This window comes from Rhynchophorus ferrugineus, unplaced genomic scaffold (assembly GCF_030347505.1).
Source record: "Rhynchophorus ferrugineus isolate W39M unplaced genomic scaffold, kcgeb_rfMv2 rfM1, whole genome shotgun sequence".
Taxonomy (NCBI): domain Eukaryota; kingdom Metazoa; phylum Arthropoda; class Insecta; order Coleoptera; family Curculionidae; genus Rhynchophorus; species Rhynchophorus ferrugineus.
The window spans coordinates 58,627,206-58,648,641 of NW_027472580.1; the positions used below are offsets into that span (position 1 = coordinate 58,627,206).

The 21,436-nt window shown below is 30.1% G+C and overlaps 43 non-coding genes and 2 pseudogenes across 43 annotated transcripts; all 45 read right to left on the reverse strand.

Annotated features, from left to right (window-relative positions):
• Positions 1-133: 133 nt before the first annotated feature.
• LOC143189627 (U6atac minor spliceosomal RNA) lies at positions 134-225 on the reverse strand. Its single transcript, XR_013004061.1, has one exon. It is a non-coding gene; the product is annotated as a U6atac minor spliceosomal RNA (small nuclear RNA).
• A 559-nt stretch (positions 226-784) lies between these two features.
• Positions 785-876, reverse strand: LOC143189513 (U6atac minor spliceosomal RNA). The gene has a single exon (XR_013003953.1). It is a non-coding gene; the product is annotated as a U6atac minor spliceosomal RNA (small nuclear RNA).
• A 560-nt stretch (positions 877-1,436) lies between these two features.
• Positions 1,437-1,528, reverse strand: LOC143189538 (U6atac minor spliceosomal RNA). Its single transcript, XR_013003976.1, has one exon. It is a non-coding gene; the product is annotated as a U6atac minor spliceosomal RNA (small nuclear RNA).
• Positions 1,529-1,839: 311 nt separating this feature from the next.
• LOC143189594 (U6atac minor spliceosomal RNA) lies at positions 1,840-1,931 on the reverse strand. Its single transcript, XR_013004029.1, has one exon. It is a non-coding gene; the product is annotated as a U6atac minor spliceosomal RNA (small nuclear RNA).
• A 311-nt stretch (positions 1,932-2,242) lies between these two features.
• Positions 2,243-2,334, reverse strand: LOC143189568 (U6atac minor spliceosomal RNA). The gene has a single exon (XR_013004004.1). It is a non-coding gene; the product is annotated as a U6atac minor spliceosomal RNA (small nuclear RNA).
• Positions 2,335-2,647: 313 nt separating this feature from the next.
• Positions 2,648-2,739, reverse strand: LOC143189464 (U6atac minor spliceosomal RNA). Its single transcript, XR_013003906.1, has one exon. It is a non-coding gene; the product is annotated as a U6atac minor spliceosomal RNA (small nuclear RNA).
• A 313-nt stretch (positions 2,740-3,052) lies between these two features.
• LOC143189569 (U6atac minor spliceosomal RNA) lies at positions 3,053-3,144 on the reverse strand. The gene has a single exon (XR_013004005.1). It is a non-coding gene; the product is annotated as a U6atac minor spliceosomal RNA (small nuclear RNA).
• A 308-nt stretch (positions 3,145-3,452) lies between these two features.
• Positions 3,453-3,544, reverse strand: LOC143189628 (U6atac minor spliceosomal RNA). The gene has a single exon (XR_013004062.1). It is a non-coding gene; the product is annotated as a U6atac minor spliceosomal RNA (small nuclear RNA).
• A 559-nt stretch (positions 3,545-4,103) lies between these two features.
• Positions 4,104-4,195, reverse strand: LOC143189570 (U6atac minor spliceosomal RNA). The gene has a single exon (XR_013004006.1). It is a non-coding gene; the product is annotated as a U6atac minor spliceosomal RNA (small nuclear RNA).
• Positions 4,196-4,508: 313 nt separating this feature from the next.
• LOC143189571 (U6atac minor spliceosomal RNA) lies at positions 4,509-4,600 on the reverse strand. Its single transcript, XR_013004007.1, has one exon. It is a non-coding gene; the product is annotated as a U6atac minor spliceosomal RNA (small nuclear RNA).
• A 313-nt stretch (positions 4,601-4,913) lies between these two features.
• LOC143189629 (U6atac minor spliceosomal RNA) lies at positions 4,914-5,005 on the reverse strand. The gene has a single exon (XR_013004063.1). It is a non-coding gene; the product is annotated as a U6atac minor spliceosomal RNA (small nuclear RNA).
• Positions 5,006-5,565: 560 nt separating this feature from the next.
• LOC143189539 (U6atac minor spliceosomal RNA) lies at positions 5,566-5,657 on the reverse strand. Its single transcript, XR_013003977.1, has one exon. It is a non-coding gene; the product is annotated as a U6atac minor spliceosomal RNA (small nuclear RNA).
• Positions 5,658-6,217: 560 nt separating this feature from the next.
• On the reverse strand, positions 6,218-6,309 carry LOC143189540 (U6atac minor spliceosomal RNA). Its single transcript, XR_013003978.1, has one exon. It is a non-coding gene; the product is annotated as a U6atac minor spliceosomal RNA (small nuclear RNA).
• A 312-nt stretch (positions 6,310-6,621) lies between these two features.
• Positions 6,622-6,713, reverse strand: LOC143189619 (U6atac minor spliceosomal RNA). The gene has a single exon (XR_013004053.1). It is a non-coding gene; the product is annotated as a U6atac minor spliceosomal RNA (small nuclear RNA).
• A 312-nt stretch (positions 6,714-7,025) lies between these two features.
• LOC143189541 (U6atac minor spliceosomal RNA) lies at positions 7,026-7,117 on the reverse strand. The gene has a single exon (XR_013003979.1). It is a non-coding gene; the product is annotated as a U6atac minor spliceosomal RNA (small nuclear RNA).
• Positions 7,118-7,676: 559 nt separating this feature from the next.
• On the reverse strand, positions 7,677-7,768 carry LOC143189595 (U6atac minor spliceosomal RNA). The gene has a single exon (XR_013004030.1). It is a non-coding gene; the product is annotated as a U6atac minor spliceosomal RNA (small nuclear RNA).
• Positions 7,769-8,079: 311 nt separating this feature from the next.
• Positions 8,080-8,171, reverse strand: LOC143189490 (U6atac minor spliceosomal RNA). The gene has a single exon (XR_013003932.1). It is a non-coding gene; the product is annotated as a U6atac minor spliceosomal RNA (small nuclear RNA).
• A 559-nt stretch (positions 8,172-8,730) lies between these two features.
• LOC143189514 (U6atac minor spliceosomal RNA) lies at positions 8,731-8,822 on the reverse strand. The gene has a single exon (XR_013003954.1). It is a non-coding gene; the product is annotated as a U6atac minor spliceosomal RNA (small nuclear RNA).
• Positions 8,823-9,134: 312 nt separating this feature from the next.
• LOC143189662 (uncharacterized) lies at positions 9,135-9,231 on the reverse strand (annotated as a pseudogene).
• Positions 9,232-9,541: 310 nt separating this feature from the next.
• LOC143189572 (U6atac minor spliceosomal RNA) lies at positions 9,542-9,633 on the reverse strand. Its single transcript, XR_013004008.1, has one exon. It is a non-coding gene; the product is annotated as a U6atac minor spliceosomal RNA (small nuclear RNA).
• A 313-nt stretch (positions 9,634-9,946) lies between these two features.
• Positions 9,947-10,038, reverse strand: LOC143189573 (U6atac minor spliceosomal RNA). The gene has a single exon (XR_013004009.1). It is a non-coding gene; the product is annotated as a U6atac minor spliceosomal RNA (small nuclear RNA).
• A 308-nt stretch (positions 10,039-10,346) lies between these two features.
• On the reverse strand, positions 10,347-10,427 carry LOC143189148 (uncharacterized; annotated as a pseudogene).
• A 163-nt stretch (positions 10,428-10,590) lies between these two features.
• On the reverse strand, positions 10,591-10,682 carry LOC143189646 (U6atac minor spliceosomal RNA). The gene has a single exon (XR_013004079.1). It is a non-coding gene; the product is annotated as a U6atac minor spliceosomal RNA (small nuclear RNA).
• Positions 10,683-10,993: 311 nt separating this feature from the next.
• On the reverse strand, positions 10,994-11,085 carry LOC143189465 (U6atac minor spliceosomal RNA). Its single transcript, XR_013003907.1, has one exon. It is a non-coding gene; the product is annotated as a U6atac minor spliceosomal RNA (small nuclear RNA).
• A 313-nt stretch (positions 11,086-11,398) lies between these two features.
• LOC143189491 (U6atac minor spliceosomal RNA) lies at positions 11,399-11,490 on the reverse strand. Its single transcript, XR_013003933.1, has one exon. It is a non-coding gene; the product is annotated as a U6atac minor spliceosomal RNA (small nuclear RNA).
• A 559-nt stretch (positions 11,491-12,049) lies between these two features.
• On the reverse strand, positions 12,050-12,141 carry LOC143189515 (U6atac minor spliceosomal RNA). Its single transcript, XR_013003955.1, has one exon. It is a non-coding gene; the product is annotated as a U6atac minor spliceosomal RNA (small nuclear RNA).
• A 296-nt stretch (positions 12,142-12,437) lies between these two features.
• LOC143189466 (U6atac minor spliceosomal RNA) lies at positions 12,438-12,529 on the reverse strand. Its single transcript, XR_013003908.1, has one exon. It is a non-coding gene; the product is annotated as a U6atac minor spliceosomal RNA (small nuclear RNA).
• Positions 12,530-12,840: 311 nt separating this feature from the next.
• LOC143189467 (U6atac minor spliceosomal RNA) lies at positions 12,841-12,932 on the reverse strand. Its single transcript, XR_013003909.1, has one exon. It is a non-coding gene; the product is annotated as a U6atac minor spliceosomal RNA (small nuclear RNA).
• A 313-nt stretch (positions 12,933-13,245) lies between these two features.
• On the reverse strand, positions 13,246-13,337 carry LOC143189630 (U6atac minor spliceosomal RNA). Its single transcript, XR_013004064.1, has one exon. It is a non-coding gene; the product is annotated as a U6atac minor spliceosomal RNA (small nuclear RNA).
• Positions 13,338-13,897: 560 nt separating this feature from the next.
• On the reverse strand, positions 13,898-13,989 carry LOC143189542 (U6atac minor spliceosomal RNA). Its single transcript, XR_013003980.1, has one exon. It is a non-coding gene; the product is annotated as a U6atac minor spliceosomal RNA (small nuclear RNA).
• A 559-nt stretch (positions 13,990-14,548) lies between these two features.
• Positions 14,549-14,640, reverse strand: LOC143189516 (U6atac minor spliceosomal RNA). Its single transcript, XR_013003956.1, has one exon. It is a non-coding gene; the product is annotated as a U6atac minor spliceosomal RNA (small nuclear RNA).
• A 312-nt stretch (positions 14,641-14,952) lies between these two features.
• LOC143189659 (U6atac minor spliceosomal RNA) lies at positions 14,953-15,044 on the reverse strand. The gene has a single exon (XR_013004091.1). It is a non-coding gene; the product is annotated as a U6atac minor spliceosomal RNA (small nuclear RNA).
• Positions 15,045-15,355: 311 nt separating this feature from the next.
• LOC143189606 (U6atac minor spliceosomal RNA) lies at positions 15,356-15,447 on the reverse strand. The gene has a single exon (XR_013004040.1). It is a non-coding gene; the product is annotated as a U6atac minor spliceosomal RNA (small nuclear RNA).
• Positions 15,448-15,759: 312 nt separating this feature from the next.
• On the reverse strand, positions 15,760-15,851 carry LOC143189545 (U6atac minor spliceosomal RNA). Its single transcript, XR_013003982.1, has one exon. It is a non-coding gene; the product is annotated as a U6atac minor spliceosomal RNA (small nuclear RNA).
• A 313-nt stretch (positions 15,852-16,164) lies between these two features.
• On the reverse strand, positions 16,165-16,256 carry LOC143189492 (U6atac minor spliceosomal RNA). Its single transcript, XR_013003934.1, has one exon. It is a non-coding gene; the product is annotated as a U6atac minor spliceosomal RNA (small nuclear RNA).
• A 313-nt stretch (positions 16,257-16,569) lies between these two features.
• LOC143189657 (U6atac minor spliceosomal RNA) lies at positions 16,570-16,661 on the reverse strand. The gene has a single exon (XR_013004089.1). It is a non-coding gene; the product is annotated as a U6atac minor spliceosomal RNA (small nuclear RNA).
• A 313-nt stretch (positions 16,662-16,974) lies between these two features.
• Positions 16,975-17,066, reverse strand: LOC143189631 (U6atac minor spliceosomal RNA). Its single transcript, XR_013004065.1, has one exon. It is a non-coding gene; the product is annotated as a U6atac minor spliceosomal RNA (small nuclear RNA).
• A 560-nt stretch (positions 17,067-17,626) lies between these two features.
• On the reverse strand, positions 17,627-17,718 carry LOC143189546 (U6atac minor spliceosomal RNA). The gene has a single exon (XR_013003983.1). It is a non-coding gene; the product is annotated as a U6atac minor spliceosomal RNA (small nuclear RNA).
• Positions 17,719-18,277: 559 nt separating this feature from the next.
• On the reverse strand, positions 18,278-18,369 carry LOC143189517 (U6atac minor spliceosomal RNA). Its single transcript, XR_013003957.1, has one exon. It is a non-coding gene; the product is annotated as a U6atac minor spliceosomal RNA (small nuclear RNA).
• A 312-nt stretch (positions 18,370-18,681) lies between these two features.
• LOC143189607 (U6atac minor spliceosomal RNA) lies at positions 18,682-18,773 on the reverse strand. Its single transcript, XR_013004041.1, has one exon. It is a non-coding gene; the product is annotated as a U6atac minor spliceosomal RNA (small nuclear RNA).
• Positions 18,774-19,084: 311 nt separating this feature from the next.
• LOC143189609 (U6atac minor spliceosomal RNA) lies at positions 19,085-19,176 on the reverse strand. Its single transcript, XR_013004043.1, has one exon. It is a non-coding gene; the product is annotated as a U6atac minor spliceosomal RNA (small nuclear RNA).
• A 312-nt stretch (positions 19,177-19,488) lies between these two features.
• On the reverse strand, positions 19,489-19,580 carry LOC143189487 (U6atac minor spliceosomal RNA). The gene has a single exon (XR_013003929.1). It is a non-coding gene; the product is annotated as a U6atac minor spliceosomal RNA (small nuclear RNA).
• A 559-nt stretch (positions 19,581-20,139) lies between these two features.
• Positions 20,140-20,231, reverse strand: LOC143189518 (U6atac minor spliceosomal RNA). The gene has a single exon (XR_013003958.1). It is a non-coding gene; the product is annotated as a U6atac minor spliceosomal RNA (small nuclear RNA).
• Positions 20,232-20,542: 311 nt separating this feature from the next.
• On the reverse strand, positions 20,543-20,634 carry LOC143189620 (U6atac minor spliceosomal RNA). The gene has a single exon (XR_013004054.1). It is a non-coding gene; the product is annotated as a U6atac minor spliceosomal RNA (small nuclear RNA).
• Positions 20,635-20,946: 312 nt separating this feature from the next.
• LOC143189547 (U6atac minor spliceosomal RNA) lies at positions 20,947-21,038 on the reverse strand. Its single transcript, XR_013003984.1, has one exon. It is a non-coding gene; the product is annotated as a U6atac minor spliceosomal RNA (small nuclear RNA).
• Between the last annotated feature and the right edge of the window lie 398 nt (positions 21,039-21,436).

The following is a 21,436-nucleotide window of genomic DNA, read 5'->3' on the forward strand; positions in this document are numbered from 1 at the left end:
TCCAAATTTAAGAACAAAAAACAAATCAACATGTACGCATTTAAGGTGGTTACTGTGAAAATTAAATATAAGCCCGCAGAATATATTAAATATCACATATATGATTACCAATCATGTACACATACTATAGACAAAAAAAATGTTGCTTAAGTGTGCCTTAAGCAATATATGTGTATTCCATCCTTCTCTAGGGAAGTGCTAACCATCTCTCCTTTTATACAACACAGTTATTATAGCGATAGAACCAGTATATATAGTTAACTTGTTTGGAAATAACCAAGTAATTTCTTATAAATAGTAGCGCCCTCTATTAAAAATTAGTCAAGTGAGCAAACCTTAAACGAAATTAGAACCAGTGACAATAATAAGAACAATATCTAAAATGAAAGTACACTCTAAAAGTTATTCATACATTGTCCCTCATGATTTTTCCGAGAAGTACGAATGTGAGTGTATGTGAGTAAACCCGTGTTAATAGAGAGGAGACATTACAATTAAATGAATGCAGTTAAATCGTTATCATAAAATATGTAGCAGATAACTTATACGACAAAACGCCTATATAACAAAAACCACAATTCTAGAATGAAAGTAGCATAAAGCTACCGACAGAATATAACCCTTTAAAACATTTTCTTTGGTCGTATAAAATCCTAATTTAAGAACAAAACACAAATCAACATGTATGCATTTAAGGTGGTTACTGTGAAAATTAAATATAACACCGCAGAATATATTAAATAGCACATATATGATTACCAATCATGTACACATACTATATACAAAAAAAATGCTGCTTAAGTGTGCCTTAAGCAATATATGTGTATTCCATCCTTGTCTAGGGGAGTGCTAACCGTCTCTCCTTTCATACAACACAGTTATTATAGTGATAGAACCTGTATATATAGTTAAATTGTTTCGAAATAACCAAGTAATTTCTTATAAACAGTAGCCCCCTCTATTGAAAATTAGTCAAGTGAGTAAACCTTAAACGAAATTAGAACCAGTGACAATAATAAGAACAATATCTAAAATGAAAGTACACTCTAAAAATAATTCATACATTGTCCCTCATGATTTTTCCGAGAAGTACGAATGTGAGTGTATGTGAGTAAACCCGTGTTAATAGAGAGGAGACATTACAATTAAATGAATGCAGTTAAATCGTTATCATAAAATATGTAGCAGATAACTTATACGACAAAACGCCTATATAACAAAAACCACAATTCTAGAATGAAAGTAGCATAAAGCTACCGACAGAATATAACCCTTTAAAACATTTTCTTTGGTCGTATAAAATCCTAATTTAAGAACAAAACACAAATAAACATGTATGCATTTAAGGTGGTTACTGTGAAAATTAAATATAACACCGCAGAATATATTAAATATCACATATATGATTACCAATCATGTACACATACTATATACAAAAAAAAATGCTGCTTAAGTGTGCCTTAAGCAATATATGTGTATTCCATCCTTGTCTAGGGGAGTGCTAACCGTCTCTCCTTTCATACAACACAGTTATTATAGTGATAGAACTAGTATATATAGTTAACTTGTTTCGAAATAACGAAGTAATTTCTTATAAATATTAGCGCCCTCTATTGAAAATTAGTCAAGTGAGCAAACCTTAAACGAAATTAGAACCAGTGACAATAATAAGAACAATATCTAAAATGAAAGTACACCCTAAAAATAATCCAAATTTACGAACAAAAAAAATCAAAATGTATGCATTTAGGGTGGTTACTGTGAAAATTAAATATAACCCCGCAGAATATATTAAATATCACATATATGATTACCAATCATGTACACATACCATGTACAAAAAAAATGTTGCTTAAGTGTGCCTTAAGCAATATATGTGTATTCCATCCTTGTCTAGGGGAGTGTTAACCGTCTCTCCTTTCATACAACACAGTTATTAAGTGATAGAACCAGTATACATAATTAACTTGTTTCGAAATAACCAAGTAATTTGTTATAAACAGTAGCGCTTCTATTGAAAATTAGTCAAGTGAGCAAACCTTAAACGAAATTAGAACCAGTTACAATAATAAGTACAATACCTAAAATGAAAGTACACCCTAAAAATAATCCAAATTTAAGAACAAAAAGCAAATCAATATGTATGCATTTAAGGTGGTTACTGTGAAAATTAAATATAACACCGCAGAATATATCAAATATCACATATATGATTACCAATCATGTACACATACTATATACAAAAAAAATGTTACTTAAGTGTGCCTTAAGCAATATATGTGTATTCCATCCTTGTCTAGGGGAGTGCTAACCGTCTCTCCTTTCATACAACACAGTTATTATAGTGATAGAACCAGTATATATAATTAACTTGTTTCGAAATAACCAAGTAATTTCTTATAAATAGTAGCGCCCTCTATTGAAAATTAGTCAAGTGAGCAAACCTTAAACGAAATTAGAATCAGTTACAATAATAAGAACAATACCTAAAATGAAAGTACACCCTAAAAATAATCCAAATTTATGAACAAAAAGCAAATCAATATGTATGCATTTAAGGTGGTTACTGTGAAAATTAAATATAACACCGCAGAATATATCAAATATCACATATATGATTACCAATCATGTACACATACTATATACAAAAAAAATGTTGCTTAAGTGTGCCTTAAGCAATATATGTGTATTCCATCCTTGTCTAGGGGAGTGCTAACCGTCTCTCCTTTCATACAACACAGTTAATATAGTGATAGAACCAGTATATATAGTTAACTTGTTTCAAAATAATCAAGTAATTTCTTATAAATAGTAGCGCCCTCTATTGAAAATTAGTCAAGTGAGCCAACCTTAAACGAAATTAGAACCAGTGACAATAATAAGAACAATATCTAAAATGAAAGTACACCCTAAAAATAATCCAAATTTAAGAACAAAAAGCAAATCAATATGTACGCATTTAAGGTGGTTACTGTGAAAATTAAATATAACACCGCAGAATATATCAAATATCACATATATGATTACCAATCATGTACACATACTATATACAAAAAAAATGTTACTTAAGTGTGCCTTAAGCAATATATGTGTATTCCATCCTTGTCTAGGGGAGTGCTAACCGTCTCTCCTTTCATACAACACAGTTATTATAGTGATAGAACCAGTATATATAATTAACTTGTTTCGAAATAACCAAGTAATTTCTTATAAATAGTAGCGCCCTCTATTAAAAATTAGTCAAGTGAGCAAACCTTAAACGAAATTAGAACCAGTGACAATAATAAGAACAATACCTAAAATGAAAGTACACCCTAAAAATAATCCAAATTTAAGAACAAAAATCAATATGTATGCATTTAAGGTGGTTACTGTGAAAATTAAATATAAGCCCGCAGAATATATTAAATAACACATATATGATTACCAATCATGTACACATACTATAGACAAAAAAAATGTTGCTTAAGTGTGCCTTAAGCAATATATGTGTATTCCATCCTTCTCTAGGGAAGTGCTAACCATCTCTCCTTTTATACAACACAGTTATTATAGCGATAGAACCAGTATATATAGTTAACTTGTTTGGAAATAACCAAGTAATTTCTTATAAATAGTAGCGCCCTCTATTAAAAATTAGTCAAGTGAGCAAACCTTAAACGAAATTAGAACCAGTGACAATAATAAGAACAATATCTAAAATGAAAGTACACTCTAAAAGTAATTCATACATTGTCCCTCATGATTTTTCCGAGAAGTACGAATGTGAGTGTATGTGAGTAAACCCGTGTTAATAGCGAGGAGACATTACAATTAAATGAATGCAGTTAAATCGTTATCATACAATATGTAGCAGATAACTTATACAACAAAACGCCTATATAACAAAAACCACAATTCTCGAATGAAAGTAGCATAAAGCTACCGACAGAATATAACCCTTTAAAACATTTTCTTTGGTCGTATAAAATCCTAATTTAAGAACAAAACACAAATCAACATGTATGCATTTAAGGTGGTTACTGTGAAAATTAAATATAACACCGCAGAATATATTAAATAGCACATATATGATTACCAATCATGTACACATACTATATACAAAAAAAATGTTACTTAAGTGTGCCTTAAGCAATATATGTGTATTCCATCCTTGTCTAGGGGAGTGCTAACCGTCTCTCCTTTCATACAACACAGTTATTATAGTGATAGAACCAGTATATATAGTTAACTTGTTTCAAAATAATCAAGTAATTTCTTATAAATAGTAGCGCCCTCTATTGAAAATTAGTCAAGTGAGCCAACCTTAAACGAAATTAGAACCAGTGACAATAATAAGAACAATATCTAAAATGAAAGTACACCCTAAAAATAATCCAAATTTAAGAACAAAAAGCAAATCAATATGTATGCATTTAAGGTGGTTACTGTGAAAATTAAATATAACACCGCAGAATATATCAAATATCACATATATGATTACCAATCATGTACACATACTATATACAAAAAAAATGTTACTTAAGTGTGCCTTAAGCAATATATGTGTATTCCATCCTTGTCTAGGGGAGTGCTAACCGTCTCTCCTTTCATACAACACAGTTATTATAGTGATAGAACCAGTATATATAGTTAACTTGTTTCAAAATAATCAAGTAATTTCTTATAAATAGTAGCGCCCTCTATTGAAAATTAGTCAAGTGAGCCAACCTTAAACGAAATTAGAACCAGTGACAATAATAAGAACAATATCTAAAATGAAAGTACACCTTAAAAATAATCCAAATTTATGAACAAAAAACAAATCAAAATGTATGCATTTAAGGTGGTTACTGTGAAAATTAAATATAAGCCCGCAGAATATATTAAATAACACATATATGATTACCAATCATGTACACATACTATAGACAAAAAAAATGTTGCTTAAGTGTGCCTTAAGCAATATATGTGTATTCCATCCTTCTCTAGGGAAGTGCTAACCATCTCTCCTTTTATACAACACAGTTATTATAGCGATAGAACCAGTATATATAGTTAACTTGTTTGGAAATAACCAAGTAATTTCTTATAAATAGTAGCGCCCTCTATTAAAAATTAGTCAAGTGAGCAAACCTTAAACGAAATTAGAACCAGTGACAATAATAAGAACAATATCTAAAATGAAAGTACACTCTAAAAGTTATTCATACATTGTCCCTCATGATTTTTCCGAGAAGTACGAATGTGAGTGTATGTGAGTAAACCCGTGTTAATAGAGAGGAGACATTACAATTAAATGAATGCAGTTAAATCGTTATCATACAATATGTAGCAGATAGCTTATACAACAAAACGCCTATATACCAAAAACCACAATTCTCGAATGAAAGTAGCATAAAGCTACCGACAGAATATAACCCTTTAAAACATTTTCTTTGGTCGTATAAAATCCTAATTTAAGAACAAAACACAAATCAACATGTATGCATTTAAGGTGGTTACTGTGAAAATTAAATATAACACCGCAGAATATATTAAATAGCACATATATGATTACCAATCATGTACACATACTATATACAAAAAAAAATGCTGCTTAAGTGTGCCTTAAGCAATATATGTGTATTCCATCCTTGTCTAGGGGAGTGCTAACCGTCTCTCCTTTCATACAACACAGTTATTATAGTGATAGAACCTGTATATATAGTTAAATTGTTTCGAAATAACCAAGTAATTTCTTATAAACAGTAGCCCCCTCTATTGAAAATTAGTCAAGTGAGTAAACCTTAAACGAAATTAGAACCAGTGACAATAATAAGAACAATATCTAAAATGAAAGTACACTCTAAAAATAATTCATACATTGTCCCTCATGATTTTTCCGAGAAGTACGAATGTGAGTGTATGTGAGTAAACCCGTGTTAATAGAGAGGAGACATTACAATTAAATGAATGCAGTTAAATCGTTATCATAAAATATGTAGCAGATAACTTATACGACAAAACGCCTATATAACAAAAACCACAATTCTAGAATGAAAGTAGCATAAAGCTACCGACAGAATATAACCCTTTAAAACATTTTCTTTGGTCGTATAAAATCCTAATTTAAGAACAAAACACAAATAAACATGTATGCATTTAAGGTGGTTACTGTGAAAATTAAATATAACACCGCAGAATATATTAAATATCACATAAATGATTACCAATCATGTACACATACTATATACAAAAAAAAATGCTGCTTAAGTGTGCCTTAAGCAATATATGTGTATTCCATCCTTGTCTAGGGGAGTGCTAACCGTCTCTCCTTTCATACAACACAGTTATTATAGTGATAGAACTAGTATATATAGTTAACTTGTTTCGAAATAACGAAGTAATTTCTTATAAATATTAGCGCCCTCTATTGAAAATTAGTCAAGTGAGCAAACCTTAAACGAAATTAGAACCAGTGACAATAATAAGAACAATATCTAAAATGAAAGTACACCCTAAAAATAATCCAAATTTACGAACAAAAACAAATCAAAATGTATGCATTTAAGGTGGTTACTGTGAAAATTAAATATAACCCCGCAGAATATATTAAATATCACATATATGATTACCAATCATGTACACATACCATGTACAAAAAAAATGTTGCTTAATTGTGCCTTAAGCAATATATGTGTATTCCATCCTTGTCTAGTGGAGTGCTAACCGTCTCTCCTTTCATACAACACAGTTATTAAGTGATAGAACCAGTATACATAATTAACTTGTTTCGAAATAACCAAGTAATTTGTTATAAACAGTAGCGCTTCTATTGAAAATTAGTCAAGTGAGCAAACCTTAAACGAAATTAGAACCAGTTACAATAATAAGTACAATACCTAAAATGAAAGTACACCCTAAAAATTATCCAAATTTAAGAACAAAAAACAAATCAACATGTACGCATTTAAGGTGGTTACTGTGAAAATTAAATATAAGCCCGCAGAATATATTAAATATCACATATATGATTACCAATCATGTACACATACTATAGACAAAAAAAAATGCTGCTTAAGTGTGCCTTAAGCAATATATGTGTATTCCATCCTTGTCTAGGGGAGTGCTAACCGTCTCTCCTTTCATACAACACAGTTATTATAGTGATAGAACCTGTATATATAGTTAAATTGTTTCGAAATAACCAAGTAATTTCTTATAAACAGTAGCCCCCTCTATTGAAAATTAGTCAAGTGAGTAAACCTTAAACGAAATTAGAACCAGTGACAATAATAAGAACAATATCTAAAATGAAAGTACACTCTAAAAATAATTCATACATTGGCCCTCATGATTTTTCCGAGAAGTACGAATGTGAGTGTATGTGAGTAAACCCGTGTTAATAGAGAGGAGACATTACAATTAAATGAATGCAGTTAAATCGTTATCATAAAATATGTAGCAGATAACTTATACGACAAAACGCCTATATAACAAAAACCACAATTCTAGAATGAAAGTAGCATAAAGCTACCGACAGAATATAACCCTTTAAAACATTTTCTTTGGTCGTATAAAATCCTAATTTAAGAACAAAACACAAATGAACATGTATGCATTTAAGGTGGTTACTGTGAAAATTAAATATAACCCCGCAGAATATATTAAATATCACATATATGATTACCAATCATGTACACATACCATGTACAAAAAAAATGTTGCTTAAGTGTGCCTTAAGCAATATATGTGTATTCCATCCTTGTCTAGGGGAGTGTTAACCGTCTCTCCTTTCATACAACACAGTTATTAAGTGATAGAACCAGTATACATAATTAACTTGTTTCGAAATAACCAAGTAATTTGTTATAAACAGTAGCGCTTCTATTGAAAATTAGTCAAGTGAGCAAACCTTAAACGAAATTAGAACCAGTTACAATAATAAGTACAATACCTAAAATGAAAGTACACCCTAAAAATAATCCAAATTTAAGAACAAAAAACAAATCAACATGTACGCATTTAAGGTGGTTACTGTGAAAATTAAATATAAGCCCGCAGAATATATTAAATATCACATATATGATTACCAATCATGTACACATACTATAGATAAAAAAAATGTTGCTTAAGTGTGCCTTAAGCAATATATGTGTATTCCATCCTTGTCTAGGGAAGTGCTAACCATCTCTCCTTTCATACAACACAGTTATTATAGCGATAGAACCAGTATATATAGTTAACTTGTTTGGAAATAACCAAGTAATTTCTTATAAATAGTAGCGCCCTCTATTAAAAATTAGTCAAGTGAGCAAACCTTAAACGAAATTAGAACCAGTGACAATAATAAGAACAATATCTAAAATGAAAGTACACTCTAAAAGTAATTCATACATTGTCCCTCATGATTTTTCCGAGAAGTACGAATGTGAGTGTATGTGAGTAAACCCGTGTTAATAGAGAGGAGACATTACAATTAAATGAATGCAGTTAAATCGTTATCATAAAATATGTAGCAGATAACTTATACAACAAAACGCCTATATCACAAAAACCACAATTCTAGAATGAAAGTAGCATAAAGCTACCGACAGAATATAACCCTTTAAAACATTTTCTTTGGTCGTACAAAATCCTAATTTAAGAACAAAACACAAATCAACATGTATGCATTTAAGGTGGTTACTGTGAAAATTAAATATAACACCGCAGAATATATTAAATAGCACATATATGATTACCAATCATGTACACATACTATATACAAAAAAAATGCTGCTTAAGTGTGCCTTAAGCAATATATGTGTATTCCATCCTTGTCTAGGGGAGTGCTAACCGTCTCTCCTTTCATACAACACAGTTATTATAGTGATAGAACCTGTATATATAGTTAAATTGTTTCGAAATAACCAAGTAATTTCTTATAAATATTAGCGCCCTCTATTGAAAATTAGTCAAGTGAGCAAACCTTAAACGAAATTAGAACCAGTGACAATAATAAGAACAATATCTAAAATGAAAGTACACCCTAAAAATAATCCAAATTTACGAACAAAAACAAATCAAAATGTATGCATTTAAGGTGGTTACTGTGAAAATTAAATATAACCCCGCAGAATATATTAAATATCACATATATGATTACCAATCATGTACACATACCATGTACAAAAAAAATGTTGCTTAAGTGTGCCTTGCTATATGCAATATATGTGTATTCCATCCTTGTCTAGGGGAGTGCTAACCGTCTCTCCTTTCATACAACACAGTTATTAAGTGATAGAACCAGTATATATAATTAACTTGTTTCGAAATAACCAAGTAATTTGTTATAAACAGTAGCGCTTCTATTGAAAATTAGTCAAGTGAGCAAACCTTAAACGAAATTAGAACCAGTTACAATAATAAGTACAATACCTAAAATGAAAGTACACCCTAAAAATAATCCAAATTTACGAACAAAAACAAATCAAAATGTATGCATTTAAGGTGGTTACTGTGAAAATTAAATATAACACCGCAGAATATATCAAATATCACATATATGATTACCAATCATGTACACATACTATATACAAAAAAAATGTTACTTAAGTGTGCCTTAAGCAATATATGTGTATTCCATCCTTGTCTAGGGGAGTGCTAACCGTCTCTCCTTTCATACAACACAGTTATTATAGTGATAGAACCAGTATATATAGTTAACTTGTTTCAAAATAATCAAGTAATTTCTTATAAATAGTAGCGCCCTCTATTGAAAATTAGTCAAGTGAGCCAACCTTAAACGAAATTAGAACCAGTGACAATAATAAGAACAATATCTAAAATGAAAGTACACCCTAAAAATAATCCAAATTTAAGAACAAAAAGCAAATCAATATGTACGCATTTAAGGTGGTTACTGTGAAAATTAAATATAACACCGCAGAATATATCAAATATCACATATATGATTACCAATCATGTACACATACTATATACAAAAAAAATGTTACTTAAGTGTGCCTTAAGCAATATATGTGTATTCCATCCTTGTCTAGGGGAGTGCTAACCGTCTCTCCTTTCATACAACACAGTTATTATAGTGATAGAACCAGTATATATAATTAACTTGTTTCGAAATAACCAAGTAATTTCTTATAAATAGTAGCGCCCTCTATTAAAAATTAGTCAAGTGAGCAAACCTTAAACGAAATTAGAACCAGTGACAATAATAAGAACAATACCTAAAATGAAAGTACACCCTAAAAATAATCCAAATTTAAGAACAAAAATCAATATGTATGCATTTAAGGTGGTTACTGTGAAAATTAAATATAAGCCCGCAGAATATATTAAATAACACATATATGATTACCAATCATGTACACATACTATAGACAAAAAAAATGTTGCTTAAGTGTGCCTTAAGCAATATATGTGTATTCCATCCTTCTCTAGGGAAGTGACAATAATAAGAACAATATCTAAAATGAAAGTACACCCTAAAAATAATCCAAATTTACGAACAAAAACAAATCAAAATGTATGCATTTAAGGTGGTTACTGTGAAAATTAAATATAACCCCGCAGAATATATTAAATATCACATATATGATTACCAATCATGTACACATACCATGTACAAAAAAAATGTTGCTTAAGTGTGCCTTAAGCAATATATGTGTATTCCATCCCTGTCTAGGGGAGTGTTAACCGTCTCTCCTTTCATACAACACAGTTATTAAGTGATAGAACCAGTATACATAATTAACTTGTTTCGAAATAACCAAGTAATTTGTTATAAACAGTAGCGCTTCTATTGAAAATTAGTCAAGTGAGCAAATCTTAAACGAAATTAGAACCAGTTACAATAATAAGTACAATACCTAAAATGAAAGTACACCCTAAAAATAATCCAAATTTAAGAACAAAAAACAAATCAACATGTACGCATTTAAGGTGGTTACTGTGAAAATTAAATATAACACCGCAGAATATATCAAATATCACATATATGATTACCAATCATGTACACATACTATATACAAAAAAAATGTTGCTTAAGTGTGCCTTAAGCAATATATGTGTATTCCATCCTTGTCTAGGGGAGTGCTAACCGTCTCTCCTTTCATACAACACAGTTATTATAGTGATAGAACCAGTATATATAGTTAACTTGTTTCAAAATAACCAAGTAATTTCTTATAAATAGTAGCGCCCTCTATTGAAAATTAGTCAAGTGAGCCAACCTTAAACGAAATTAGAACCAGTGACAATAATAAGAACAATATCTAAAATGAAAGTACACCTTAAAAATAATCCAAATTTATGAACAAAAAACAAATCAAAATGTATGCATTTAAGGTGGTTACTGTGAAAATTAAATATAAGCCCGCAGAATATATTAAATATCACATATATGATTACCAATCATGTACACATACTATAGACAAAAAAAATGTTGCTTAAGTGTGCCTTAAGCAATATATGTGTATTCCATCCTTGTCTAGGGAAGTGCTAACCATCTCTCCTTTCATACAACACAGTTATTATAGCGATAGAACCAGTATATATAGTTAACTTGTTTGGAAATAACCAAGTAATTTCTTATAAATAGTAGCGCCCTCTATTAAAAATTAGTCAAGTGAGCAAACCTTAAACGAAATTAGAACCAGTGACAATAATAAGAACAATATCTAAAATGAAAGTACACTCTAAAAGTAATTCATACATTGTCCCTCATGATTTTTCCGAGAAGTACGAATGTGAGTGTATGTGAGTAAACCCGTGTTAATAGAGAGGAGACATTACAATTAAATGAATGCAGTTAAATCGTTATCATAAAATATGTAGCAGATAACTTATACAACAAAACGCCTATATAACAAAAACCACAATTCTCGAATGAAAGTAGCATAAAGCTACCGACAGAATATAACCCTTTAAAACATTTTCTTTGGTCGTACAAAATCCTAATTTAAGAACAAAACACAAATCAACATGTATGCATTTAAGGTGGTTACTGTGAAAATTAAATATAACACCGCAGAATATATTAAATAGCACATATATGATTACCAATCATGTACACATACTATATACAAAAAAAATGCTGCTTAAGTGTGCCTTAAGCAATATATGTGTATTCCATCCTTGTCTAGGGGAGTGCTAACCGTCTCTCCTTTCATACAACACAGTTATTATAGTGATATTAAATTGTTTCGAAATAACCAAGTAATTTCTTATAAATATTAGCGCCCTCTATTGAAAATTAGTCAAGTGAGCAAACCTTAAACGAAATTAGAACCAGTGACAATAATAAGAACAATATCTAAAATGAAAGTACACCCTAAAAATAATCCAAATTTACGAACAAAAACAAATCAAAATGTATGCATTTAAGGTGGTTACTGTGAAAATTAAATATAACCCCGCAGAATATATTAAATATCACATATATGATTACCAATCATGTACACATACCATGTACAAAAAAAATGTTGCTTAAGTGTGCCTTAAGCAATATATGTGTATTCCATCCTTGTCTAGGGGAGTGCTAACCGTCTCTCCTTTCATACAACACAGTTATTAAGTGATAGAACCAGTATATATAATTAACTTGTTTCGAAATAACCAAGTAATTTGTTATAAACAGTAGCGCTTCTATTGAAAATTAGTCAAGTGAGCAAACCTTAAACGAAATTAGAACCAGTTACAATAATAAGTACAATACCTAAAATGAAAGTACACCCTAAAAATAATCCAAATTTAAGAACAAAAAACAAATCAACATGTACGCATTTAAGGTGGTTACTGTGAAAATTAAATATAACACCGCAGAATATATCAAATATCACATATATGATTACCAATCATGTACACATACTATATACAAAAAAAATGTTGCTTAAGTGTGCCTTAAGCAATATATGTGTATTCCATCCTTGTCTAGGGGAGTGCTAACCGTCTCTCCTTTCATACAACACAGTTATTATAGTGATAGAACCAGTATATATAATTAACTTGTTTCGAAATAACCAAGTAATTTCTTATAAATAGTAGCGCCATCTATTAAAAATTAGTCAAGTGAGCAAACCTTAAACGAAATTAGAACCAGTGACAATAATAAGAACAATACCTAAAATGAAAGTACACCCTAAAAATAATCCAAATTTAAGAACAAAAAGCAAATCAATATGTATGCATTTAAGGTGGTTACTGTGAAAATTAAATATAACACCGCAGAATATATCAAATATCACATATATGATTACCAATCATGTACACATACTATATACAAAAAAAATGTTGCTTAAGTGTGCCTTAAGCAATATATGTGTATTCCATCCTTCTCTAGGGAAGTGCTAACCATCTCTCCTTTTATACAACACAGTTATTATAGCGATAGAACCAGTATATATAGTTAACTTGTTTGGAAATAACCAAGTAATTTCTTATAAATAGTAGCGCCCTCTATTAAAAATTAGTCAAGTGAGCAAACCTTAAACGAAATTAGAACCAGTGACAATAATAAGAACAATATCTAAAATGAAAGTACACTCTAAAAGTAATTCATACATTGTCCCTCATGATTTTTCCGAGAAGTACGAATGTGAGTGTATGTAAGTAAACCCGTGTTAATAGAGAGGAGACATTACAATTAAATGAATGCAGTTAAATCGTTATCATACAATATGTAGCAGATAACTTATACAACAAAACGCCTATATAACAAAAACCACAATTCTCGAATGAAAGTAGCATAAAGCTACCGACAGAATATAACCCTTTAAAACATTTTCTTTGGTCGTATAAAATCCTAATTTAAGAACAAAACACAAATCAACATGTATGCATTTAAGGTGGTTACTGTGAAAATTAAATATAACACCGCAGAATATATTAAATAGCACATATATGATTACCAATCATGTACACATACTATATACAAAAAAAAATGCTGCTTAAGTGTGCCTTAAGCAATATATGTGTATTCCATCCTTGTCTAGGGGAGTGCTAACCGTCTCTCCTTTCATACAACACAGTTATTATAGTGATAGAACCTGTATATATAGTTAAATTGTTTGGAAATAACCAAGTAATTTCTTATAAATAGTAGCGCCCTCTATTAAAAATTAGTCAAGTGAGCAAACCTTAAACGAAATTAGAACCAGTGACAATAATAAGAACAATATCTAAAATGAAAGTACACTCTAAAAGTAATTCATACATTGTCCCTCATGATTTTTCCGAGAAGTACGAATGTGAGTGTATGTGAGTAAACCCGTGTTAATAGAGAGGAGACATTACAATTAAATGAATGCAGTTAAATCGTTATCATAAAATATGTAGCAGATAACTTATACGACAAAACGCCTATATAACAAAAACCACAATTCTAGAATGAAAGTAGCATAAAGCTACCGACAGAATATAACCCTTTAAAACATTTTCTTTGGTCGTATAAAATCCTAATTTAAGAACAAAACACAAATAAACATGTATGCATTTAAGGTGGTTACTGTGAAAATTAAATATAACACCGCAGAATATATTAAATATCACATATATGATTACCAATCATGTACACATACTATATACAAAAAAAATGCTGCTTAAGTGTGCCTTAAGCAATATATGTGTATTCCATCCTTGTCTAGGGGAGTGCTAACCGTCTCTCCTTTCATACAACACAGTTATTATAGTGATAGAACTAGTATATATAGTTAACTTGTTTCGAAATAACGAAGTAATTTCTTATAAATATTAGCGCCCTCTATTGAAAATTAGTCAAGTGAGCAAACCTTAAACGAAATTAGAACCAGTGACAATAATAAGAACAATATCTAAAATGAAAGTACACCCTAAAAATAATCCAAATTTACGAACAAAAACAAATCAAAATGTATGCATTTAAGGTGGTTACTGTGAAAATTAAATATAACCCCGCAGAATATATTAAATATCACATATATGAGTACCAATCATGTACACATACCATGTACAAAAAAAATGTTGCTTAAGTGTGCCTTAAGCAATATATGTGTATTTCATCCTTGTCTAGTGGAGTGCTAACCGTCTCTCCTTTCATACAACACAGTTATTAAGTGATAGAACCAGTATACATAATTAACTTGTTTCGAAATAACCAAGTAATTTGTTATAAACAGTAGCGCTTCTATTGAAAATTAATCAAGTGAGCAAACCTTAAACGAAATTAGAACCAGTTACAATAATAAGTACAATACCTAAAATGAAAGTACACCCTAAAAATAATCCAAATTTAAGAACAAAAAACAAATCAACATGTACGCATTTAAGGTGGTTACTGTGAAAATTAAATATAACCCCGCAGAATATATTAAATATCACATATATGAGTACCAATCATGTACACATACCATGTACAAAAAAAATGTTGCTTAAGTGTGCCTTAAGCAATATATGTGTATTCCATCCTTGTCTAGTGGAGTGCTAACCGTCTCTCCTTTCATACAACACAGTTATTAAGTGATAGAACCAGTATACATAATTAACTTGTTTCGAAATAACCAAGTAATTTGTTATAAACAGTAGCGCTTCTATTGAAAATTAATCAAGTGAGCAAACCTTAAACGAAATTAGAACCAGTTACAATAATAAGTACAATACCTAAAATGAAAGTACACCCTAAAAATAATCCAAATTTAAGAACAAAAAACAAATCAACATGTACGCATTTAAGGTGGTTACTGTGAAAATTAAATATAAGCCCGCAGAATATATTAAATATCACATATATGATTACCAATCATGTACACATACTATAGACAAAAAAAAATGCTGCTTAAGTGTGCCTTAAGCAATATATGTGTATTCCATCCTTGTCTAGGGGAGTGCTAACCGTCTCTCCTTTCATACAACACAGTTATTATAGTGATAGAACCAGTATATATAGTTAACTTGTTTCAAAATAACCAAGTAATTTCTTATAAATAGTAGCGCCCTCTATTGAAAATTAGTCAAGTGAGCCAACCTTAAACGAAATTAGAACCAGTGACAATAATAAGAACAATATCTAAAATGAAAGTACACCTTAAAAATAATCCAAATTTATGAACAAAAAACAAATCAAAATGTATGCATTTAAGGTGGTTACTGTGAAAATTAAATATAACCCCGCAGAATATATTAAATATCACATATATGATTACCAATCATGTACACATACTATAGACAAAAAAAATGTTGCTTAAGTGTGCCTTAAGCAATATATGTGTATTCCATCCTTGTCTAGGGAAGTGCTAACCATCTCTCCTTTCATACAACACAGTTATTATAGCGATAGAACCAGTATATATAGTTAACTTGTTTGGAAATAACCAAGTAATTTCTTATAAATAGTAGCGCCCTCTATTAAAAATTAGTCAAGTGAGCAAACCTTAAACGAAATTAGAACCAGTGACAATAATAAGAACAATATCTAAAATGAAAGTACACCCTAAAAATAATCCAAATTTAAGAACAAAAAACAAATCAAAATGTATGCATTTAAGGTGGTTACTGTGAAAATTAAATATAACCCCGCAGAATATATTAAATATCACATATATGATTACCAATCATGTACACATACTATATACAAAAAAAATGTTGCTTAAGTGTGCCTTAAGCAATATATGTGTATTCCATCTTTGTCTAGGGGAGTGCTAACCGTCTCTCCTTTGATACAACACAGTTACTATAGTGATAGAACCAGTATATATAGTTAACTTGTTTCGAAATAACCAAGTAATTTCTTATAAATATTAGCGCCCTCTATTGAAAATTAGTCAAGTGAGCAAACCTTAAACGAAATTAGAACCAGTGACAATAATAAGAACAATATCTAAAATGAAAGTACACCCTAAAAATAATCCAAATTTATGAACAAAAAGCAAATCAAAATGTATGCATTTAAGGTGGTTAGTGTGAAAATTAAATATAACACCGCAGAATATATTAAATATCACATATATGATTACCAATCATGTACACATACTATAGACAAAAAAAATGTTGCTTAAGTGTGCCTTAAGCAATATATGTGTATTCCATCCTTCTCTAGGGAAGTGCTAACCATCTCTCCTTTTATACAACACAGTTATTATAGCGATAGAACCAGTATATATAGTTAACTTGTTTGGAAATAACCAAGTAATTTCTTATAAATAGTAGCGCCCTCTATTAAAAATTAGTCAAGTGAGCAAACCTTAAACGAAATTAGAACCAGTGACAATAATAAGAACAATATCTAAAATGAAAGTACACTCTAAAAGTAATTCATACATTGTCCCTCATGATTTTTCCGAGAAGTACGAATGTGAGTGTATGTAAGTAAACCCGTGTTAATAGAGAGGAGACATTACAATTAAATGAATGCAGTTAAATCGTTATCATACAATATGTAGCAGATAACTTATACAACAAAACGCCTATATAACAAAAACCACAATTCTCGAATGAAAGTAGCATAAAGCTACCGACAGAATATAACCCTTTAAAACATTTTCTTTGGTCGTATAAAATCCTAATTTAAGAACAAAACACAAATCAACATGTATGCATTTAAGGTGGTTACTGTGAAAATTAAATATAACACCGCAGAATATATTAAATAGCACATATATGATTACCAATCATGTACACATACTATATACAAAAAAAAATGCTGCTTAAGTGTGCCTTAAGCAATATATGTGTATTCCATCCTTGTCTAGGGGAGTGCTAACCGTCTCTCCTTTCATACAACACAGTTATTATAGTGATAGAACCTGTATATATAGTTAAATTGTTTGGAAATAACCAAGTAATTTCTTATAAATAGTAGCGCCCTCTATTAAAAATTAGTCAAGTGAGCAAACCTTAAACGAAATTAGAACCAGTGACAATAATAAGAACAATATCTAAAATGAAAGTACACTCTAAAAGTAATTCATACATTGTCCCTCATGATTTTTCCGAGAAGTACGAATGTGAGTGTATGTGAGTAAACCCGTGTTAATAGAGAGGAGACATTACAATTAAATGAATGCAGTTAAATCGTTATCATAAAATATGTAGCAGATAACTTATACGACAAAACGCCTATATAACAAAAACCACAATTCTAGAATGAAAGTAGCATAAAGCTACCGACAGAATATAACCCTTTAAAACATTTTCTTTGGTCGTATAAAATCCTAATTTAAGAACAAAACACAAATAAACATGTATGCATTTAAGGTGGTTACTGTGAAAATTAAATATAACACCGCAGAATATATTAAATATCACATATATGATTACCAATCATGTACACATACTATATACAAAAAAAATGCTGCTTAAGTGTGCCTTAAGCAATATATGTGTATTCCATCCTTGTCTAGGGGAGTGCTAACCGTCTCTCCTTTCATACAACACAGTTATTATAGTGATAGAACTAGTATATATAGTTAACTTGTTTCGAAATAACGAAGTAATTTCTTATAAATATTAGCGCCCTCTATTGAAAATTAGTCAAGTGAGCAAACCTTAAACGAAATTAGAACCAGTGACAATAATAAGAACAATATCTAAAATGAAAGTACACCCTAAAAATAATCCAAATTTACGAACAAAAACAAATCAAAATGTATGCATTTAAGGTGGTTACTGTGAAAATTAAATATAACCCCGCAGAATATATTAAATATCACATATATGAGTACCAATCATGTACACATACCATGTACAAAAAAAATGTTGCTTAAGTGTGCCTTAAGCAATATATGTGTATTCCATCCTTGTCTAGTGGAGTGCTAACCGTCTCTCCTTTCATACAACACAGTTATTAAGTGATAGAACCAGTATACATAATTAACTTGTTTCGAAATAACCAAGTAATTTGTTATAAACAGTAGCGCTTCTATTGAAAATTAATCAAGTGAGCAAACCTTAAACGAAATTAGAACCAGTTACAATAATAAGTACAATACCTAAAATGAAAGTACACCCTAAAAATAATCCAAATTTAAGAACAAAAAACAAATCAACATGTACGCATTTAAGGTGGTTACTGTGAAAATTAAATATAACCCCGCAGAATATATTAAATATCACATATATGAGTACCAATCATGTACACATACCATGTACAAAAAAAATGTTGCTTAAGTGTGCCTTAAGCAATATATGTGTATTCCATCCTTGTCTAGTGGAGTGCTAACCGTCTCTCCTTTCATACAACACAGTTATTAAGTGATAGAACCAGTATACATAATTAACTTGTTTCGAAATAACCAAGTAATTTGTTATAAACAGTAGCGCTTCTATTGAAAATTAATCAAGTGAGCAAACCTTAAACGAAATTAGAACCAGTTACAATAATAAGTACAATACCTAAAATGAAAGTACACCCTAAAAATAATCCAAATTTAAGAACAAAAAACAAATCAACATGTACGCATTTAAGGTGGTTACTGTGAAAATTAAATATAAGCCCGCAGAATATATTAAATATCACATATATGATTACCAATCATGTACACATACTATAGACAAAAAAAAATGTTGCTTAAGTGTGCCTTAAGCAATATATGTGTATTCCATCCTTGTCTAGGGGAGTGCTAACCGTCTCTCCTTTCATACAACACAGTTATTATAGTGATAGAACCAGTATATATAGTTAACTTGTTTCGAAATAACCAAGTAATTTCTTATAAATAGTAGCGCCCTCTATTGAAAATTAGTCAAGTGAGCAAACCTTAAACGAAATTAGAACCAGTGACAATAATAAGAACAATATCTAAAATGAAAGTACACCCTAAAAATAATTCATACATTGCCCCTCATGATTTTTCCGAGAAGTACGAATGTGAGTGTATGTGAGTAAACCCGTGTTAATAGAGAGGAGACATTACAATTAAATGAATGCAGTTAAATCGTTATCATACAATATGTAGCAGATAACTTATACGACAAAACGCCTATATAACAAAAACCACAATTCTAGAATGAAAGTAGCATAAAGCTACCGACAGAATATAACCCTTTAAAACATTTTCTTTGGTCGTATAAAATCCTAATTTAAGAACAAAACACAAATCAACATGTATGCATTTAAGTTGGTTACTGTGAAAATTAAATATAACACCGCAGAATATATTAAATATCACATATATGATTACCAATCATGTACACATACTATATACAAAAAAAATGCTGCTTAAGTGTGCCTTAAGCAATATATGTGTATTCCATCCTTGTCTAGGGGAGTGCTAACCGTCTCTCCTTTCATACAACACAGTTATTATAGTGATAGAACTAGTATATATAGTTAACTTGTTTCGAAATAACGAAGTAATTTCTTATAAATATTAGCGCCCTCTATTGAAAATTAGTCAAGTGAGCAAACCTTAAACGAAATTAGAACCAGTGACAATAATAAGAACAATATCTAAAATGAAAGTACACCCTAAAAATAATCCAAATTTACGAACAAAAAAAATCAAAATGTATGCATTTAGGGTGGTTACTGTGAAAATTAAATATAACCCCGCAGAATATATTAAATATCACATATATGATTACCAATCATGTACACATACCATGTACAAAAAAAATGTTGCTTAATTGTGCCTTAAGCAATATATGTGTATTCCATCCTTGTCTAGTGGAGTGCTAACCGTCTCTCCTTTCATACAACACAGTTATTAAGTGATAGAACCAGTATACATAATTAACTTGTTTCGAAATAACCAAGTAATTTGTTATAAACAGTAGCGCTTCTATTGAAAATTAGTCAAGTGAGCAAACCTTAAACGAAATTAGAACCAGTTACAATAATAAGTACAATACCTAAAATGAAAGTACACCCTAAAAATTATCCAAATTTAAGAACAAAAAACAAATCAACATGTACGCATTTAAGGTGGTTACTGTGAAAATTAAATATAAGCCCGCAGAATATATTAAATATCACATATATGATTAACAATCATGTACACATACTATAGACAAAAAAAAATGCTGCTTAAGTGTGCCTTAAGCAATATATGTGTATTCCATCCTTGTCTAGGGGAGTGCTAACCGTCTCTCCTTTCATACAACACAGTTATTATAGTGATAGAACCTGTATATATAGTTAAATTGTTTCGAAATAACCAAGTAATTTCTTATAAACAGTAGCCCCCTCTATTGAAAATTAGTCAAGTGAGTAAACCTTAAACGAAATTAGAACCAGTGACAATAATAAGAACAATATCTAAAATGAAAGTACACTCTAAAAATAATTCATACATTGTCCCTCATGATTTTTCCGAGAAGTACGAATGTGAGTGTATGTGAGTAAACCCGTGTTAATAGAGAGGAGACATTACAATTAAATGAATGCAGTTAAATCGTTATCATAAAATATGTAGCAGATAACTTATACGACAAAACGCCTATATAACAAAAACCACAATTCTAGAATGAAAGTAGCATAAAGCTACCGACAGAATATAACCCT